General features: G+C 30.3%; 1 long non-coding RNA gene across 1 annotated transcript; it reads right to left on the reverse strand.

Annotated features, from left to right (window-relative positions):
* Positions 1-1685: 1685 nt before the first annotated feature.
* Positions 1686-18968, reverse strand: LOC145955672 (uncharacterized). The gene is made up of 3 exons (XR_014432322.1): positions 17386-18968; positions 15158-17190; positions 1686-3466 (listed from the first exon to the last, which is right to left on the reverse strand). It is a non-coding gene; the product is annotated as an uncharacterized LOC145955672 (long non-coding RNA).
* Between the last annotated feature and the right edge of the window lie 240 nt (positions 18969-19208).

A 19208-nucleotide genomic window follows, 5' to 3' on the forward strand; every position in this document is an offset into this window, starting at 1 on the left:
AATTGTTTTAAGTGTGAAAAACCAGGCCACATAAAAGTTGAATGCCCCAACCTTCTAAAGAAGCAACAAGAGGAAAAGAAAGGGAAGAAAAATTACAAAGGAAAAAGAGCCTACATTGCTTGGGAAGATAATGACTCAAGCACAACAATTGATGAATCTGAATTTGAAGAAAACAACTTATGTTTGATGGTTGGAGCTGATCAAGACATAATAGTAAGTGATTCTGATCTTGAATCTAATCCAGATTATGATCAACTTCAAGAAGCTTTCATTCAAATTCACAAAGAGGCTGTGAAATTAGATGCTTTAAATTCAAATGAGAGAACATGCATTGTTTGAAACTTTGCATCTAGTATGAAAAATGCTCTCCCTTTGTTATAGGGTACCACTAGGTTGGTTATTGAGGAGTCTCCTAATCATTAAGAGCTCCCCTTCATAAGGGAAAGTGTCTTCCACATTCCCTTCATGCTTACTTGCTTCTTCCTCACTATCACTAGAGGAAGTAGTGTTAGAAAAGAATGGCACAATCCAAGAGGGGGGGTGAATTGGATTCTATGACCCTTTAAAAATTTCAGAGAACTTAGGATCTTTATTTCACTTAAACTTTTCTAAGACTGAATTTTCAATGAAGTTTCTTTAAAGACTTGTTATAGAAGAATGAATTCTATATGCCTTCTTGATTACAAAATAATGAGGTTCAAATGTAATGCTTTAATTTAGTTTAAGCCTACCAATATTCACACACACATGCTAATCAAGAATCATCTTCTTTAATGTACAATCAAGATATTACTCAAAGTAAAAGATAAAGGTAGAAGAAGATTGCACAAGTCTTTTATCCTGGTTCAGCCACTCCACATGTGACCTACATCCAGTCCTCAATCAGCATCTGATCAAGATTTGTTCCACTATCTCAATGAAGAAGGTTTACAAGAATACCACATATGCATATACTTTAACACTAAAGATAACCACTTTCTTGACCCCAAGAAAGCACCCCTTGTAGAAACCCACTACAAGAATCCTTACCACTTGAGAAACCCTTCTCAAGATTTTACAAGTAATCACAAAGAAGTAAGGAACGAATTCACCTGGAATTTAGAAGCAAATCTTAATCTTCCCCTTTTAAGAATGTGATGATGATGATGATCCTTTCTCAAAGTTTTTCACAAACGTTTTTCTTCTAGGATTCACAAAGAAAACTCTCCAAGATGGTCACAAAGACTCCACAAAAATTCTTTTCTAAATTTCATTCTCAATTCTAACTCTGTTCTGAAGTTTCAAAAAGTTCAAACTATTTATAAAAGTTTCAGACCCAGATAATCGATTATTTTAAAGAATAATCAATTATTTTGTTCTTCAGGTTTTCTGGAAACCAACCAAGAACAATATAATCGATTATTTTGCTGGATAATCGATTATTCTAGAGAGTTATTTCTGGGATAATCAATTATTTTGCAAATAATCGAATATTACAACAAGGCATCCCATTTTGCCTGTTGTTGGAATAATCAATTATAGTTAATGATAATCGATTATTTTGAGTTTATTTTCAAAACTTCGTTTTAAGTCTCAATAACTTTTAGTCCCTTTAACTCATCATCATACATTCTCTAATCAATTTAGATATAGATTTAGCTTATTCACACAGCACACACAACACATAAAATCATTCAAAACATTGTATACACTAATTCCTATTACATAGCATTTTCTTTTACTTTGTTTTTGTCTTCTAAGTTGTTGTTGTTTGTTGTTGTCCTTGACACAGATTTTGTGATCATCAAAACTTCTTTAAGCTTCAGAGATAATCTTAACCTCATCAAGTTCAGGCTCCCATAAGCTCAACAAGTAGTAGTATCCTCTTGACTACTATAAGTGTCATGTACCCTCATGATCATAACCTTTTTTGTGGGACATTGGGAGGCAATGTGGCCTCTCCCTAAACACTTAAAGCATTTAATACTAGTCCTAGAACTAGTGTTTGGAGTGTCCTCCCTTTTTCTTTGGCTTTCTCCCTAGCTAGATCCTTGGAGGGTTCAAAAGTTTCCTTCTTTTCAAAATATTTACCCTCCCTCTTGGAATCTTTCCTTAAAGATGAAGAATGGGAGCTTTCTCTCTTAAAAGAGGATTTTCTCAATTTTTTTTGTTCTACTTTTACACAAAGTTAGACCAAGTCATTTAGGTCCATGTAGGGTAATAGCTCCACTTGGTCTCTTATCTCTAAATTAAGAATTCTCAAATCCTCTTCTAGGATAGCAAGTTGAGCCTCTCTTTCAATTTTATCCTTCTCCTTTTGTATGGCTTCTTGCTTCCTCCATACTTTAAGTGATTTTTGCTCTTTTGTGATATAAGAAAGACTTTTTGGAGAGCCATCACTTTCACTATAGTCAGAGTTTTGAGAAATTTTTAGACAATAAGTATTTTCAAACAAAAATATTTTTTATGGAAAATAGAGTTTTTTTTTTTGAAGTGTTAGACTTGACACTTGGAGGTCTAAGAATGCAATTGAACTTTGGATGGAGGTGAGCTACTAAAGAGCCACTTAATAACCAAGCCTCTTCAAGTAAAAATCTCTAAACCCCTTTGTACGTTTGTCTTGCACAAAGCAATTTTCAGAAAATAACACACAAGTGGCTAGAGTGTACAGTTAATCAATGCTTGAAAAACATAAATTGCTTAAAACATAAATTGCATGAAAACTTAAATTGCTGAAAACATAAATTGCTTAAAACATAAATTGCATTAAAACCTAAATTGCAAGAAAACTTAAAGGCAAGAAAATATAAACTAGGCGTTCAAAGCAAGTAAACCTAGGTGAGAGCTTGAAAAGTACCAAAGACTTCCAAGGACCACTCTCACAAGCACTACACGTTTTTACCTACTTGAAAACACTAAGAAGAGATGGAGATACACCAAAGGCACTCCAAGACACTCCTAATAAAGGTCTTGTACAAAAATGAGAAGTTGAAAAATTTACAAGAGATGAAATGTAAATTTACACCAAATGAAATGCAAATTTACACCAAATGAAATGTAAATTCACCTTCAAATGAAATGCAAATTCACTTGAAGGGAAATTAATGGCTGCACCAAAAGTTTTAAGAAACAAAATTCAGCCACTAATTAGTGACAATTTTAGTGACGGATTTAGAAATGGAAATTTTTGAAATAAAAATTTTTGTCACTAAATTTGTTACTAATTTTCTTGTTTTCACAAAATTTTTGCTCCTTCTTCCTCCAATTCAGACACTAAGTTGAAGCCCTCACAAGTGTGTATCACTCCTCTTTTAGAAGTAACCTTGATGGTGGTTACTTTTAGGTGTTTAATTTTCAAAGCTTAATTCCAATGGAGAAGCAAATCTCTAGGTCACCACCAAAAGCCTTCAATGTTGGCTTCCTTTGAGTTTGGCCTTCCACACCTTCAAAAAGCACTCAACACACCTCAATTGCTGGAATATTAAGGCTAAAAATTGAAAAGGAACAATTAGGAACAACTACACCAATTGGTAGAAAGAAATGAGACAAGACTAGAAAGAAGTCCAAAGAAAGACAAGCAACAATTAAGGCACAATTTGAAAGGCTAACACACAAAGGAAAACATAACAATGACACTAGAGTAGATTACAAAATAAAATCTAAGATTATAAAAACAAATAAGACTCAAATGTAAGCAAAATGTTTCTGGACAGAAAATTAAAGCAAACAACACATACAAATCCAAGAGAAAATTTCTTCAAAATTTTTCACTCCTTGGCTTTTTCTTGTACCTTTTCTTTATGAATCTTTTTGTAACTTCTTTTACTTTTTTTTCTTTTCTTTTTTGTACAGGAGTTTAATTCCTTTTAAACATATATGAATCTCGGATTTAAGAACTAAAACTTCTGCCAAAACAATTACACAAAACAAGAGGTGTTCACATGCAATATTCAACTAGTGCTTCACAATTTTGTACTATTTTTTTGGTCAAATTTTAAATACTCTTTCTTTTGTTTTTCTCATGCATTTTAAAACACATACACCTCTATGTTGCCTCTATTTTAATGCTTAAAAAGTGTTAAAAGTTTCAGCCACAAAGCAAGACTCAAAGAAATCTAATAGGAATTAATGTTTAACAATTTTCTTGACAAAACTTTTAACAAGACATAAAGAAACCAAACTCTATGAAATTTGTTAGAAGTAATAGCAAATTATGAACTCAAATATATAAAGTAAAAGCACATATAGGTAGGCACAAATATTATAAGCAAAGACCGAAACCAATAGTAGACACAAAACAACACAAAAATTAGGTTAAATAAGCTAGTCTAGGAGTTCATGACACAAATGACTACACATGATTTCTTAGACAAAACATGAGATCCAAAAACAAAACTAATGCTATATGAATGTTGTCCAATCACGGACTCATGTTAGGAATGGAGAAGACTCAAACAGCATCAAAAACACACAAGAACAAGAATCCTAAAAGCACCAAACTGAATTGATTCACAAGAATTGGAAACAAGAAAAATATGAATCCATTACTTCTCATGTGACAAATTGGATCCGTCAAAAACATTTAGAACACATAGATCCATTAAGGAAACCAAGACTTGACAAGTAAAGAAGACTACACAACACGGAAACTAGAACAAGAGTTAGAGACACAAAACCTCAAGAGCACTAGGCTCTAGATACCAAAAATGATGGAACCTTCTTGAAGATGATGGATGAATCTTCAAGTACTCCACGCCAAGACCTTTTCTACTCTAGAGGAGAACTCGGAATTTTGCTTGAAACTCCTTGAAGAAACCTTCAATGGAGGAGAAGCAAAGGAGGAGGTTCGACCACTCCAATCTTGATGAAGAAGCTTAAGGAATCGTACTCAAAGGTTGAAGTTCCTTTGAGAGAAAAACCTAAACGAGAGTCTCCACGGTTTTTGAGGCTTTGGGAAGAGAGAATTCTAAGAGAATTTCTGATTTCATTCATCCAAAGTGAGCTACAATACGAGAAATACAAATATATAGGGAGAGGTAGCTTGTAGAGGAAGCTAACCTTAACCATGGTTCCTAGTGAATCATGGTTAGGTTGGTTGGCTTGACTGTCTAGGATAGTTTAGAAACTTGTAGAGCAAGCTTCTCACTTAGCTTGCTTGGGAAGCAAGCTAAGGAGAAGCTTGTGTTACAAGCTTCTCAGGCTTGAAGAAAATGAGAAGGAATTCGACCAAGTTAAGCAATTAGGCTAGGCGGCCCAGTTGGACTATTTTGCTCCAAACCGATTTTAAGAAAAATGTTGATTTGGTCTAGTTAGGTTCATCCAATGGAAGTGAAACCTAGCTAGATCAAATCTATGAAAGGAGCAAAATGAGTCCAATATGTAAAATTTTGCCTAGGCCCAATTCTGGCCCAATTACTAGTCACACCCTCAAGCATTGTTAAATGCCACCCCTATTTTCTTACTAAAAAAATAGAAAATAAGTGTATCAATAAAGGAGGTTAAATGGAGTTAAACTCTCCAAGTAACCCACCCTAGAATCAATATGCAATGATTTATAAAATGACATAAAGTGTCTCACAAATACAAAGGCAAAAATAACCTATACAAGAGAACTATGTACAAAATTATACACAAGTAGAACTAGGTCTTCTCTTCATGATAGAGTAGTCCAAGTAAAAAGTACATTGGGCTTGAGAAGCCCACTAGTCTTCAAGAGGTCCAACTCTTCTTGTATGTTCCTAGCCATAGCTTTAGTGATTGGGCACTTGGCCCATGGTCTATCAAGAAATCCCCTCTAAAGAAAGAAACTCCAAGTACTTGCACCATTCACAACTCCACCACTCAACCATCCAAATCATAACCATCTGCCCCTATTCTCAAAGCCCCCAAGATCATTATCTCTGATACTTCATCTGGCTCAAACGATGCACCTCTAATTCATGATCTATCTCGTAAAGGCTTTGCCTCTAGTGTAGAAATCCTATCTAATCCTCCACTACTAGAAAAGTGAAAATTAGAGACGGAAAAAATCCGTCACAAAATTAAAGAAAATCCGTCACAAAATTATTAGTGACGGAATTTGTGACGGATTTTGGGTCGTCACAAAAAATGGCGTCACAAAATATTTAGTGACGGAAAATTCAGTCCGTCACAATTAGTGACGGAAATATGTCGTCACTAACTAATAAATTTTCCGTCGCAATTTGTGAGGGAATGCATTCGTCACAAACTGGGTTCAAAATCCGTCACAAATTGTGAGGGATTCAAAATCCGTCACAAAATCCTAATTTTTTATTTTTACGAATTTTTAAATAAAAAATAATTAAATTATTCCAGATTTATTAATTATATAATATATATTATTTTCACTTTTTTTTCTAATCTACAAGTATTAATTATCAGATAATTGGCAGAGGTAAGATTCGAACCCCTTACCTTCTACTCATTCTAACCTTAACACTCATTCTCCAGTCATCTGAGCTACCTTATCAGTTCAGTACTTATTTAACAATATATATATAAATATGAAAGAATATCAATTTTTATCACAATAATATCAAACATCATTAAACATCAAACTAATAAATTTAAAATAGATTCATAATTAAAATCATAATATAATTTATTTTAGAATTTTTATTTTATTAAATTAATTGAAAATTAATTATATTTTATCATTTTTTAATCAAGTGAATGAATGATAATGAATTAACAAAATTTTTAAAATATATTTTAATTGAAAGTATATTTTTAGTAAATATTTGAATATAAAAGTATTTTTATAAATAATTAAATGAAAAATATATTTTAAAATTTATTTCTCTCATAACACTACTTAAGTAAAAAATTTTCAAAAAAACTAAACTTATATTTGTTTGCGTTATTTTTCCAAAAAAAAAAAAAAAAGATCAAACCTTTTGATAATTAAGTCATCCAAAAGTTAAGACAAAAAAATAATGTTGATTGGACCAAACTATCGAATACGTACGGGCTGAGTTCAATGTGATATACTCCACCAAAAAGAAAAGGATAATAGACTCTGAAATTGTAATGCATAAATATAATTTGAAAATTAAAACAATTTATTCGAAACGGTTACACGAGGAAAAACGAAAAGAATAAATAGTTGTTTAGATTGTGAAACTTGTAATCAATTACTAAAATCTTATATTCGATTACTAGATAATTTTATAAATTTAACTTTAATTCTAATACTTATAATCCTTTAACTAATTTTTTAATTAATAAAAAATATTATAAATAATATATATATTATTTTTACATTACTTGCATTCACAGATATTGATCTGCTATATTAGAGTCACATCTTTATTAATTTATTAACGAGTGTTTTTACTTTCATATATTATTTTATAAATTATCATAAATATTTTTAAACTAATTATAAAAATTAAAAGAAGTTTAAATAAATGCAAATGACAAAATTCTAATTTTTTATTTTTACGAATTTTTAAATAAAAAATAATTAAATTATTCCAGATTTATTATTATAAAATATATATTATTTTCACCTTTTTTTCTAATATACAAGTATTAATTATAAAGTGCATTATATATAATATATATAATACATTTTATAATTAATTATATATATATATATATTTTCTAATATATATATATTTTCACCTTTTATTAATTATATAATATATATTAAATTATTCCATTTAGGTGTATTATAAAGTATGATGATAATATTTTTATATATTTATTGATAGACTTAATTGTATTTTTTATTAAATGATCAAGCATAATGAATTTTCTAGCGTCAACCATTATATATATATATATATATATATATATATATATATAATTATATATCATTTATAAATATACTTTTATATATTTATTTTTAGTTTTTTAGTTAAAATAGAAATTAATATTGTATTTTTATAATTTCATAAGTACTTTTAAATTAAAAGTTTTTTTCCTAATTCATATTTTAATTTCTTATACTTCAAAATGACAACTTATTATTTAAGTTATTTCATCTTTTTATGTTTTAATTTTTAATCTTTTGATGAAAAACATATTTTAGTTTCATAATTTTTTAATTATTTTTTTAGCTAAATATGATTTATTTATACATAATTCTTAAATATAATAATTGTGCAGTAAAATTTTCTATTTTGAGAGGGATACGTAATCCCTCACAGATTGTGACAGAATTTGTGACGGAATACAATTTTTAAAAATATTCCGTCACAGAATCCGTCACAAATTGTGAGGGATTCAAATCCGTCACAAAATCCTAATTTTTTATATTTATGAATTTTTAAATAAAAAATAATTAAATTATTCCAGATTTATTAATTATATAATATATATTATTTTCACCTTTTTTTTCTAATATACAAGTGAAAATTATAAAGTGTATTATATAATATATATAATACACTTTATAATTAATTATATATATATATATTTACCTTTTATTAATTATATAATATATATTAAATTATTTCATTTAAGTGTATTATAAAGTATGATGATAATATTTTTATACATTTATTGATAGACTTAATTGTACTTTTTATTAAATGATCAAGTACAATGAATTTTTTAGCATTAATCATTATATATATATATATAGTTATATATAATTATATATAATTTATAAATATACTTTTATATATTTATTTTTAGCTTTTTAGTCAAAATGAAAATTAATATTGTCTTTTTATAATTTCATAAGTATTTTTAAATTAAAAGTTTTTTCCTAATTCATATTTTAATTTCTTATACTTCAAAATCACAACTTATTATTTAAATTAATTCATTTCTTATGTTTTAATTTTTAATCTTTTGATGAAAAAAAATATTTTAGTTTCATAATTTTTTAATTATTTTTTTAGCAAAATATATTTTTTTTTATAGATAATTATTAAATATAATAATTGGGCAAAAAAATTTTCTATTTTGAGAGGGATACGTAATCCCTCACAAATTGTGACAGAATTTGTGACGGAATACAATTTATAAAAATTTTCCGTCACAGAATCCGTCACAAATTGTGAGGGATTTAAAATCCGTCACAAAATCCTAATTTTTTATTTTTACGAATTTTTAAATAAAAAATAATTAAATTATTCCATATTTATTAATTATATAATATATATTATTTTTACCTTTTTTTTCTAATATACAAGTATTAATTATAAAGTGTATTACATAATATATATGATACACTTTATAATTATATATATATATATATATATATATATATATTTCCCCTTTTATTAATTATATTATATATATTAAATTATTCCATTTAAGTGTATTATAAAGTATGATGATAATATTTTTATATATTTATTGATAGACTTAAGTGTACTTTTTATTAAATGATCTAGCACAATGAATTTTCTAGCGTCAACCATTGTATATATATATATATATATATATAGTTATATATATAGTTATATATAATTATGTATAACTTATAAATATACTTTTATATATTTATTTTTAGCTTTTATAGTTAAAATGCAAAATAATATTGTCTTTTTATAATTTCATAAGTGTTCCGGTCACGGGGTGAACTACGGTTTTTTCCTAGGTCAAGCCTCAAAGCCAGAGCATTCAAAAGTGTGATCTGCCTCCTTAGCTCTAGGTCTTTGGGTTTTATAGTGCGTCGTTCATGGGCCTCTTGGGCCCCGAGGATCAAGGGATTTCTCTAACCGTTTCTTATCATGATGGCGCGGGGTTTAAGGGGAACAAATCTGGTCGGATTCCGATCGACTGGGTCCATACCGAGGACCCAGTCGGGTTAATGTCGAGTAGAAGGCCAAGTCGGATTTTGACCTGGACGGTACACTTGCCTTCCAGCCTTGAGCCTATAAGGCGAAAAGGCTTGTAGCCTGGTAACCTAATCGGGTATTAGCCGAGCAGAAGGTCAAGTCGAATTTTTACCTGGACGGTACACTAGCCCTCCAGCCTTGAGCGTGTAAGGCGAGAAGGCTTATGGTAGAAAGAGAGTCAGCTAAGCCATTACCGACCTATCCCTCGTCAACTATTTGATATGACCTCTAGTTGTTGCTATTTTGCTGCGAGTTGAATGATTGTGTGCTGAAAAATAGATCATGACGATGGTGCAAACGCCAGGTGAAAATTTCTCTAAGCTAAATATTGGAGTTGCAAAAGAATCGGCCAAATTCCGATTACTGAAAAAGTGAATATTTTTTCTATGCTGAAACTGGTTCTGCAAATGAGTCGGCCAAATTCCAATTACTCTAAAAAGTGAATATTTTCTCTGTTGAAACTGGTTTTGCAAATGAGTCGGCCAAATTCCGATTACTGAAAAAGTGAATATTTTCTCTGTTGAAACTGGTTTTGCAAATGAGTCGGCCAAATTCCGATTACTGAAAAAGTTTACATTTTCTAAGTTAAAATTGATTTCGCGAGACCAACGGCCAAACACGACTACAGAAAAGGTAAAATCGATTTTTGCATGAGGCGGTCGCCTACCCGAAGGTTTCATACGCGGTTCTTAAAAAATTAGTGAAAAAACTCATAGTTATGAACTCGTGATATTGTAAGTAAGGAGTCAGGCGAACGCCGACTCACTCCCCATGTATCCCCACAATTCTGAATTAGCATGACAACGAAAGATTCACTCCGTTGGCAATTATTTACAATATAAAAGTTGTCGGCCAGATACCAAAGAGATAACCACGGTTCGCCAAAATAAATAAATAATTTCAGTGGGACGAAATTGTAAGTTGGATGTTATTCTGGGAACAAAATGTTCGGCTAAAATCCGAATAAGGAAAAGGGGATAGATAATTCTAAATTGAAAAGCTTACTTGAGCCAAGTAATCTGTCCAATTCCAGTTTAATGAGAAGGAACAAACAAATCTAAGTCGGACGCCACCCTTGAATGACGTTATTGTCAAGATTTCGATCATTACTTCAACGTGGAATATTGAGCAATAAAATAATGATCTTTAACCGTGTAATCGGCAAATTGTCGACTCAAAATATTGAAGAAATTTTCTAGAGTTTGGAATGAGATTTATCCGTATGATCGGCCAAATGATGACTAGCAATAACGTGGCAAATATAATTTGTTTGGAAAAACTTAACCATAAGATCGGCAAAGTGCCGACTTGCAATAATATGGGGAGTATGTGATTCAATAAAAACTCAACCCTATGGTCGGCTAGATGCTGACTCGAATGTAGAATTTAATTGTATGGTTAGCAACAGTAATATGGGAAATATCTAATTCAAAAGGAAACTCAACCACTTAATCGCCCCAAATGCCGATTCGCGTATTTGAAGAGAAGTTTATATTTTTATCATGAAAAATATCTTTATCATGAAATTTTATCCATGTGGTCGGCAATGAGCTAGAATTCAAATCAAAATTAAGATGTAATTATATGAAAGGATCGGTCAAATTTCGATTCGTAGTCTGGAATCGTCCAAACTCCGGTTAAATTTTATCCATGTGGTCGGCAATGAGCTAGAATTCAAATCAACATTAAGATGTAATTATATGAAAGGATCGGTCAAATTCTGATTCGTAGTTTGGAATCGTCCAAATTCCGGTTAACAATGGTGGGTCGAGTTAGGAATCAATCTTGAATCATAAACTGTCTTTGAGTTACTTATACTCGCCCATTCGGATGTTTACCGATCAATCACGAGTTTCATCCATCGAGTTATTTATACTCGTCCAGCCGGACTATTGCCGACAATCACGAGTTTCATCCATCGAGTTATTTATACTCGCCCAGCCGGACTATTGCCGACAATCACGAGTTCTTCGAGTTATTTATACTCGCCTAGCCGGACTATTGCCGACAATCACGAGTTTCATCAATCGAGTTATTTATACTCGCCCAGCCGGACTATTGCCGACAATCACGAGTTTCATCAATCGAGTTATTTATACTCGCCCAGCCGGACTATTGCCGACAATCACGAGTTTCATCCATCGAGTTATTTATACTCGCCCAGCCGGACTATTGCCGACAATCACGAGTTCTTCGAGTTATTTATACTCGCCCAGCCGGACTATTGCCGACAATCACGAGTTTCATCAATCGAGTTATTTATACTCGCCCAGCCGGACTATTGCCGACAATCACGAGTTCTTCGAGTTATTTATACTCGCCCAGCCGGACTATTACCGACAATCACGAGTTTCATCAATCGAGTTATTTATACTCGCCCAGCCGGACTATTGCCGACAATCACGAGTTTCATCAATCGAGTTATTTATACTCGCCCAGCCGGACTATTGCCGACAATCACGAGTTCTTTGAGTTATTTATACTCGCCCAGCCGGACTATTGCCGACAATCACGAGTTCTTCGAGTTATTTATACTCGCCCAGCCGGACTATTGCCGACAATTACGAGTTTGCCTACAAGTCAGAATCAATTTAAAAATAATGATTTTTATTATTTGATGGTACCTCATTACAGAGCAAAGAAGGATCGAATTTTCAGTCTAGTGGTCGCGTCTGATGTTGGTGTTAAATTCTGCGAGTCTCAGACTCAAAACCTTGTCCCGATCTCTACATTTTCTTCTTTCATCTGAGCTTTCATCACCGAATCCAATTCTAAGATCGAGACGGATTTGCAGCAAAGCCCCTCCGCACGTGCTTGTGTTTAGAAGTTTTGACTTTTTAGTTTGACTTATATTTGGACCTGCAACTCTCAAAAGAGATAAATAGTTATAATAATTGATTATGAAATATAATGTAACACTAAAAAAGATAAAATAATGCATGGTGCCAGTAGGATAATATTTGATGTTATTTGAATATCCCACGAATCATGATTAGTGAACAAATAATGTTGTGATACTTGTTAAAATCCAATGAGCATAAACGCTCAGGCCAAAGCCCCTCCGCACGTGCTAGACCCACATCACTTCATTCGCATTTTCTCCAATGCGAGGATTCACCATAATACTGTTCTTCTTCCTCTCAGGGCCGCCAACTTCATTCCCAAACATTGAAACTTGGACTTCACTCCAACACCTTTTTTTTTTTTTTTTTTTTTAGATGGTCTCTGATAGCGGGACGTTTACCAGGGCGCACAGACAATGAAATTGAGAACTATTGGAATACTTATTTGAGAAAGAAGGTGGAGCAGAATCATAATGCTCATAAAATTCGTAACCATGATGAATCTCCGGGGTGCTCAAAAACCTCCTTGGGAGATCTTGATCCTGCAAGATCCTCACACCCAATGACGATTAAACCTAAATCAATGAGATGTACCAAGGTTATAATGCCAACTCGAGAAGCCAACGATTCAGTCAACGCAATGAATTTGATCACAACGAGCTGGGACAATCAGAACCCTTCTACGCCCATGCCACAAGACCATGTGCGTAATCATTGCTTGACGGATGTTCTCCAAGACTTCGACATCAATGACGTGTTAATGTCGTACGAAGATGATGATTGTCATTTTAATGGATATGCTGAGGCAGGCCGTGTAGACATCGCCAGGGAGTTGTTTGAGAGAATCCCTGTTAAGGATGTGATTTCTTGGGGCGTAGGGAAAGTTTCACCGTAGCCCCATGGTGGGCGCCAAAATGTTCCGGTCACGGGGTGAACTAGGGTTTTTTTCTAGATCAAGCCTTAAAGCCAGAGCATTCAAAAGTGTGATCTGCCTCCTTAGCTCTAGGTCTTTGAGTTTTATAGTGCGTCGTTCATGGGCCTCTTGGGCCCCGAGGATCAAGGGATTTCTCTAACCGTTTCTTATCATGATGGCGCGGGGTTTAAGGGGAACAAATCTGGTCGGATTTCGACCGACTGGGTCCATACCGAGGACCCAGTCGGGTTAATGCCGAGTAGAAGGCCAAGTCGGATTTTGACCTGGACGGTACAATAAGTATTTTTAAATTAAAAGTTTTTTCCTAATTCATATTTTAATTTCTTATACTTCAAAATGACAACTTATTATTTAAATTAATTCATTTTTTATGTTTTAATTTTTAATCTTTTGATGAAAAAAAATATTTTAGTTTCATAATTTTTTAATTATTTTTTAGAAAATATTTTTTATTTATACATAATTCTTAAATATAATAATTGTATAATAAAATTTTCTATTTCGAGAGGGATACATAATCCCTCACAGATTGTGACAGAATTTGTGACGAAATATTTAGAGAGGAATAAAAATCCGTCACGAAATCCGTCGCAAATTTTTTTTTTTATTAGTGACCCCGTTTGTGACTGAATTGTTAGAGACGAAAATTTTTCCGTCACAAAATCCGTCACAAACTCTAAAAATAAGTAGTCCATCACAAAAATAAAATTTTCGTCACAAAAGTCGTCACTATTAGTGACCACATTTTTTCCGTCACAAATTTTCGTCCCAAATTTTAATTTTTTTAGTAGTGCTCCATCAACCACCAAACCTTCTGCCCTAGCTCTTAAACCAAAACCATCACTCAAATCAACTCCTCCACCTCAATCCAAAATTGGGACAATAAATAACAACATATTGTTATTCTAATATATATATATATATATTAAATAATTTATAATATATAATTAACATATATAATAATATACATATAAAAATAGAAACATAACTTCATTTATATATTAAATATTTTGGATAATAAAAATTTATAGCAGTTAAACAAAATTAAAAAAAATTAAGAAAAGAAAATGTTAAAGGTTTTATACGAAACTTTTTATTACTTAAAATATTATCTGAATTATAATAATAATTAAAAATAAGGAAAAGTTACTATAAAAGAAATAGAGAAGTAAAAAAAAACTTTACCTAGACCTATTAACTAAACCAAAAGAGAAAACAAAATTTAGACCCATTTGGCCCAACTTTTTCAACTCTATTTTTTTTTTTTTTTTTACTTCAACCCTTTTACCTTAAACTCATTAGTGTCACTAATTCCCCTCTTAAAAGAAGCAGAATATGGAGATGATTCGTTAGAGAAGACAATGTCACCACTGCCAGAGAAGATAGATCCAACATCCATCAGAGAAGAAGACAAATTTATAGAGATCTATCGAAGAAGAAGATAAATTTGTGGAGATCTGCAGAGAAGACAAATCTTCTAGAGAAGAAGAAAAACCTGTTGATATCAGTAGGAGAATAAGATAGATTTATAGGATATCCACCAAAAGAAGTAAGAGAAAATTTTTCGCCACTCATGATCTCACCGCCATGCTTTCTTTCTTTCGCAGTCGCTCCTTTAAAGCACCTCCACAACAAGTTTTGTAGTGCATTGGAGTCGCTCCACTCCATCGTACCACGATAGCAATCGTTACAACTACTACTATTGGCTATTATATGCTTGTAAAAATATCAACAAGTCTCTAAGCATTGTGGTCGGAGACCAGTGTCATGATATTTAATAATTTCAATTTATCCGTTACCTATATTATTTTTAAATATTTTTTTTTTACTATTTTTCTATTTTGGATAATTTGAAATTTAATATTATTCTAATGTTAATTAATTTATTATTATTTGTATTTTTTATAATGCTTAGGGTATTACTAATTTTTATTATTATAATAATAATTTTATTATATAAAATTATAACTATATGATTATTTAAAATAATCTTACTACTATATATCAATTTAATTCATAATTATTGTAAAAGTCAGATGAGTATGTTATTTATTATAGATAAAAATAATGATGGTAAATTTTACGTGGTCTAAATTTTTCACATATTACTGAAGTATATTACATTGACGTGAGTCAAATGTTAAACATCCTACATATTTGAAAAATATTAAATTTGTAAAAATATTTTTTTTTCGAAAATAAGTTTTTTTAAAGTTAAAAATGGAAATTTATAATTATTTCTCAATATTTTTTCTTTTAAACTAATCTACTACTTATTTATTTATTTATTAGAAATTTTAATGTATTAATTTGTATATATTTATGACTTAATTCTAAATAATTTAAACTAATTAAAAAAAGCTTAACAAAATTAGTTGTGGATTAAATTAAGCCTATAATGTTATTATATTTAAAATTAAAAATATTTATATTATATCATTGTTATTTTTTTAAATTATATCATTTTACTTTAATAAAATATGATATATATTTAATTAACTAATATTGAACTATTATGATACAAAGATTAAAAAAAAAAGGTATTTTGACAAGTTGATAATTATGTGATTTAGTACATTTTTTTTTCTCATGAGATCAATATAATATATATTTTTTTGTTACATTACTACTTTGAGTTAGTTTTTTTTTTTTTATTCCACAAACAAGTCTTATTCTTAATTAATTATGTTTCCTAACTGAAGACATAAGTTAAATGGTGTTATGTGTGAGTTAGATAGAGGCTTTTTGCTTGGAGGTCAAGCATGGATTTTGTCATGCTAGACATGAGAGATTTAGTGACTTTCTACATCATCCATGCTAGGCATAGGTATAGTTAAAATTTTAATCAACCTAATATAATTTTAAACACGTACTTAAAGGAGATAACGAGTATAAGATAATTAAAAATTTAATTAAATAATTGTAAGAATAAAAATGATAGTATTTATTAAAAATGTCGAAAAGTAGTAAGCTCATTCCAACTTTTCTCACCTTGTCGAGTTGGTACCAAAACTTACTAAAATGCACCATGCCAAAGTCTTTCTTTAAATATTCTAAGAGTACACAACAAAATAAAGCACCGCATGTCACAAACATGTAAAAGCTATTAAATAAAAAAAATGACAATCAAGTGATCAAGTACTAAAAATCAGAATTTATTTTTTATTTATTAATTATTATAAATACATAAATTCATATATCATATAGGCCAATATATCTTACGAGCATTACAATTACCAAAAGGATTGGAACAATTGATATATGAAGTTCCATCTGCCACTAGACAAAGTCTTATTTCTTGAAGATATTGGACATTATTCAAATCATTATAACAAGAAAGTTGGGGATGACTTTTAGTAACTCCATATATTGTATTGACAATGGATTTTGGAACATAATTGTTGATTTTGCTTGGGGTAATATTTGCATTTGCAAGAATGACCTTTAGATTACTCCTTCCTTTGATATTTAGTGCTAGTCGAAAATAATCAAGTTGTGAAATATTATTTTCAGAACATGTTCCATGCTTTTGCCACTCATGATTCCAAAATTTATAATTATTCCCAGATAAATTTGGCCAGTCCAACTGGAGTCTAGATCCATATTGTTTTATGACCTGTAGAAATAAAATAAAAAAATTGTATGAGTTAAAGGAATAACTATAAAAAAAAATTATTTTTATTCTAAACACGAAAAAGTTACTTCTTCCCATATTTTATATAAGAAAGAAATGATGGTGTAATTATACAATGTAAACTCATACATTGTTCTATGGAAGTAATTATTATATATATACACAATATAAACTTACTTTCTGACTCACGGACTGATTGTTCGAGGGACAAGGATTTGGTTGAGAAGAAATGGATGTATTGGATGGCCATAATCCATGGATAGTGAATCTCAATGGTATCGGCTTCTTGCATGTTTTTCTTCCAAATTGAAGAATTTGATAGTTACAATAACTTTTAGGCCATTGTTGGGCCAACTTTAAATAATCATAACTTGAATATGAATATTGAATGTTCAACAACAGAAGAAGAGAAAGAATTATAAGAGTCATAGACATTTGTGAGTAGCTAACCAAAGTGTGTTTCAAGAGAATGAATAATAAGAAATTAAGGAGAACACCTAGTGTTATTTATACTAGGTCGAAGGGTGCCAAACTTTTAATAGAAGTAGACTTTATCTCCAAGCCTTCAAAGAGGTTGAGTCATTTGATTAACACAAAAATACTGCAAAAAAAATACCACCAATATTTATTGGACAAATTTAATAAGATGAAATTAAACGTTTTATTTTAAAAAATTTGGCTCCATATATAAGATAAACTCCAAATTTGGAAAAGGGGTGATAGTAGGCAGGATTCAATAATGCAATGTCCACTCCAAATTTGAAAAAAAGGATGAAAGTAAATAAGATTAATAATGGAATGAGATGATCCCATCCTTTTCCATCACCTCTGCCATTCCTCGCTTTTATAAACCAAACAGAATTTGTTTTTTCTATTAGCCAAGCAATTTTATTGAGGTATCCTAATCAATAGGGTACCAAACCTGAATTGCCAACCAAGCCAAAGCTACAAAGAATTGATGTACCCAATTCGCCTTAAGTATGAAGATTTAGCATTTTGGATCAACTTTATTGACTGAATTGAGATCCATTACTGCGTTTAGTCAGCATTACAAGTTAGTTAGGGAACATGGCTCTGTAGGATGATGCTTTGGACTGACGGTGGCCCCAGAAACTATTGGATTTAAAATATTCAATACCATATTTTCATTGCAGGCTTGTTGGTTTTGCTTCTAATTTTTGTTTGAATGATTTAACGTTATGTTTGATTAATTTAAAAGTAAAATTTAATTTATTTGTAATCGATTTTTTAATATTTTTTCATTGATCTATAGAGTTCAAATAGTGAGTTTAGAGCAAGGATATTTTAATGTGTATTGAGAGTACGGATACAGGCATATAAGTAAAAAAAAAATACAAAAATGAAAATGAGAATTACAGTTGCTATATCCACGTAAGTATGTGATATATATATATATATATATATATATATATATATATATATATGTATATGAGGAGAGTTATAATTATATTGGTGTAATTTTTACTAAATATTACACAGCTAAATAATTTTATATTAAATGTGAATTTTGTAAATTCAACCAATAGATTGAAATTTTTTTATTCTTAAATCTTATATACAAAATTTCATATTAATTCAAGATGATTTGATATTTAATTCTTATAAAACAAAATTAACTAATATATTTATTTTAAAATATAATAAAATATGAACATTTTAATTATCTTCAAGTTGTTGTTTAATTTTAATAAAATTTGATATACATGTATAAAGTGATATGAACTTTCAATCTAACGGTTGGATTTACAAAATTTATAATTAATATAAAGTTATTGAGCGGTGTAATACTTAATAAAAGTTACACCGGTATTATTATAACCTCCCTTTATATATATATATATATATATATATATATATATATATATATATATATATATATATAAACATGAGTACAAGAACAAGTATACTATAACATTATAAATTTAAAAAAAAAATATTATAACATTATAATTGAACTTATTTATTGTCATCTCTAGTCA

Source organism: Cajanus cajan, chromosome 3 (genome assembly GCF_000230855.2).
Source record: "Cajanus cajan strain Asha chromosome 3, NIPB_CcT2T_4, whole genome shotgun sequence".
Lineage (NCBI taxonomy): Eukaryota > Viridiplantae > Streptophyta > Magnoliopsida > Fabales > Fabaceae > Cajanus > Cajanus cajan.